This window comes from Panthera uncia, chromosome B4 (genome assembly GCF_023721935.1).
Source record: "Panthera uncia isolate 11264 chromosome B4, Puncia_PCG_1.0, whole genome shotgun sequence".
Classification (NCBI taxonomy): domain Eukaryota; kingdom Metazoa; phylum Chordata; class Mammalia; order Carnivora; family Felidae; genus Panthera; species Panthera uncia.
In genome coordinates, this window is record NC_064809.1 from 90,178,615 (window position 1) to 90,182,540 (window position 3,926).

At 45.5% G+C, this 3,926-nt stretch overlaps 1 pseudogene; it reads right to left on the minus strand.

Moving 5' to 3' along the window:
* Window positions 1-390: 390 nt before the first annotated feature.
* On the minus strand, window positions 391-502 carry LOC125920531 (uncharacterized; annotated as a pseudogene).
* Between the last annotated feature and the right edge of the window lie 3,424 nt (window positions 503-3,926).

Here is a 3,926-nt window from a genome sequence, read left to right on the forward strand (position 1 = left end):
AGTGGGCGGGGGCAAAAATCACAGTGGGCCTCACAGGGTACTTGTACCATCTATTCAGAAATCAGGTTATAAAGGTCTGAAATGGTGAAGTCGTCCAAGAGGAGTTCATTTCACCCCATAGCCCATGGTCATGTACGGTACAAACAGTTTTAGAGATGCACGGTGTGTTCCTTGTCCTCCGCGTATGTATCCCAGGCCATCTCGGGGCTGGATCCATGCCACTTCCCTGCTGAAATGGATGCAAGACTCCCTCCATCCCCTCATGGGTTTCTCTGGTGCTGTACTCACACCAGCGAGATCAGAAATCAAGCCTAGAGGCTTGGCTTAGCACCCTTCCCTCCAGGGACCTCATTCTGCAGGTAGCAGGTCCTTCGAGACCATCCTCACAGGAACTATTTCGGATGTGGAAGCTTCACGAACTTGCGTGTCGTCCTTGCACAGGGGCCCTGCTGTCCTAGCTGCATCGTTCCAATTGTAGTATATGTGCTGTCGAAGTGAGCATGTCCCTGGAACGTTAGGTCCTGCAATAGCGCCGGACCCAAGTGCACAACCAGCAGATCCCTGACTTGAGAGCCCGTGACTGGTGCAACAGTAGACGACACGTCCTTACATGCAGATCACTTAATCAAGGATCAGGTCTGGGAAAGACTTCGTTTTACTCTTCCCAGCGTCTCTGTTTGCTTCTTGTCACTCTTGGTATCCTCAGGCTTATTTTTCTTCTGGCAGGTACCCCATTTTGTCTTGAACTTCCGGTCCTCTAACAACACACGTACTCTCCGGAAATGGAGGGTGTGAGAGCATGCATGTAAATGTTGACCATAGGGTGTAGCCTAGGTAGGGGTTTCTTGGCCCCAGTTTTCAGAGCTGGGGTCTAGGCCAAGGGTCCATGGCTCCCCTACTCACGTGACATTCGGATGTCTGTGTGGAGGTGTTTTTAGTGGACACCGGTAGGTTTCACCTGCCCAGCGTCGTTTCCTTCTCCTTCAGTAATATCAAGACCCTAATTACCCTTTTAGGGCCTTGATCGCCTCTGAATATTGTTCTATCTTGGTGGCACTTGCAGTCAATAAACTTCACTTCTTTTAGCCATGGCAGGGGAAGAGGGAAGGGTCTAATGTAAGCCAAACAGAATTCCTCTTGGGAAATCTTTCTTGCAACAAGGGGGGGGGGTTGGTGGGGGGAATGGCTTATCAGATTCATTTTGCTGACAGCACAGAAGAAATTGTGCCCACTAGGAATTAGTTCCTGCTTTCTAGATCCCAAAGCTTTCTAGACCTATTTCCTCTCCCACTCCATTTCCTTCCATTAAATCCCTCTGTTGCTTAAATTAGCCGCAGCAGGCTTCTACTGTTTGCAGTGGGAGAAAAGTCTAACTCACATGGAGTGCCTGTCTACATCTTTCTGAGCTGCAAAACTGAGGTTCTCAAAGGCATCCATCATCCAAAAAAAAAAAAAAAAAAAAAAAGAGCTTAGAATCACTAGATTAGGTGGTCCTTTCTTTCCCTGAGAATCCAAGGAAGAATTGGAGACACACATCCTTGCAGATTAACAGATGGTTGAGTCACTGACTGAACTAAAACTCAAAACTGTGGATTTCCTGGCATCCTCTTGCAAAGTGGAATTATTTTTGGCAGAATGGATCTTGCTCGGGAACTCACGAAATAATTGTCGATAGTCCCCGAATCAGAAGACCAGCCCTGCCTTTGCCCACAGTTGAGTTTTATTTTCCGGTTAAGGTCATCATTCCTTTCCTACCACCCTGGCCCGTACCTGTCCTTACAACAGTTTTCCTTCTAGTCAAAGAGCTCTCCCTATGCATGGAAGAGTTAAGAGCAGCTGCGGGAGTCAGGGTGGTACGTATTAAGTTTGTCTCTAGGCCAGCATTCCTCTAAGACCCAGGTAGGATGCTGGAAGGTGTTCAAGGAGGGCTGGGGCTCCAGAAACTCTGTCAGGCTTAAAGAATTTTTTCTGTCTTTCTTTAACTCTTGAAAATTAGTAGAAGCCAAGTCCACAGTTAAGTACAAATTGGGTGGTTGCTTATTACCATTCTAAAATGAAAGGCTTTCCAGAAGAAAAAAGAAGGAAGAGACAAGTTGAACCACTTCGGGGTCCAAACCACTAAAACCAGAGACAGTTCCAAGATACATCCAATTTTTATCCATGTTCCATCCCCACTTTCCTCTTGGCCACCAGCAACTTATTTTAGCGTTATGCAAGGAACGCCATTTTAAATTTGGGGTGGCTGTTGTAGTTATTGCTATTTAATCACAAGCACATGCATACACTCACACATACACTCGCTCTACTGAGCTCCCCTTCTGTCTTTGCTTATCATTTAAAATGGGGTGAGTTCAGGAAACTGTTTGTTGGTCCTAGTCTGCTTCCCACAAGAACTGAACTGCCATTGGTTCCTTGAAGAAGATCCTCCTGGACGTCACAGCAGGCATGTGGGAAACTCAACTGGCATCATTGAAAGCTGTGTTTGAATAAGGACTTAGACCCAGGGTAAAGCGAATGCTCATTTCAACAGAACTCAGGCTGGCATCCAGTGGAGAGGGGTCAGAGCAGAGTAGCGTTCAAACACCATCATTTTACATGAATGGGACGTGAGGTCCCACTGAAAGTCCCACTGACTTTCAGAACGAGAGCATGATGGCAGAAGTCATTTCGGTTTCCTTGCCATCTGTCCTGACTCACAAGGTTAATCATCAATGGTTCTCAAAATCTATTTCACGGGGTGCCTGGGTGGCTCAATCGGTTGAGCGTCCAACTCTTGATTCGGCGCAGGTCATGATCTCACGGTTCATGGGATAGAGCCCCGTGACAGGTTCCATGCTGAGTGTGGAGCCTACCTGGGATTCTCTCTCTCTCCTTCTCTCTTTGCCCCTCCCCTGCTCATGCTTTTCTCTCTCTCTCAAAATAAATAAATAAACTTAAAAAAATCTATTTCACGGTTCACCGGAATATTGTCCTTCGTGTAAACTTGTCATTCAAAAATCTACTGAGCACTAAGCCAGTACCCGGGCACTATATTGGATGCCATTAGATGATAACGATGGAAAAATACCCATTCTGGTTTGATGAGCAAAAACTTAGCCAAAAAGCAATTTTATTTTATAACTTATAGCGATAGTAATAAAATCAATTCTCATTTGCTTGGGCACTTGGTACATTCTCGGGACTATGCAAGGTGTTCCACATTTGTGAGAGCTGATCCTCCCAGCAATCACAGGATGCCAGCTAGGCGTTACAGAGAAAGGTTTGTGCTTCTGTAGAACACTATGCATTGTTTAGTGCACACTCTTTCCAGGATCAGATTCTGATTCTGATTCTGAGAGGGGGGGCTCTGAGCCTTTCACTGGCTTTAAGCGATTTTACTACTCTGTACACTATAGATAACTGATAGCAATGCAAATGATTCTTGTCTGCGGATACACAAATACATACTCGCTGGATGGAATTACATTGGCTTCTCCACCCACTCAACCCTCATTGGAAAAAGCCAGTTTCTGTCGATGTGTAAACTCATTCCAACACTTCTTAACACCATATAAATTTATGCGTCTTTTATTTCGCCTTTGAACCAATTTAACATCTATCTGTTAAATAAAATCCTTAGCATGTGTTTATTTTATATCTGTATGGGAGTCATGATTTTATCTTTTCTTAAGAAATATCCTTTCATGGGGCACCCAGATAGCTCAGTCGGGTAAGCGTCTGACTTCCGCTCAGGTCATGATGTCACAGTCTGTGGGTTCGAGCCCCTTGTCGGGCTCTGTGCTGACAGCTCGGAGCCTGGAGCCTGCTTCGGATTCTGTGTCTCCCTCTCTCTCGGCCCGTCCCCTACTCATGCTCTGTCTCTGTTTCTCAAAGTAAATAAACGTTAACAACAACAACAAAAAAAGAAATACCCTTTCACATTATTA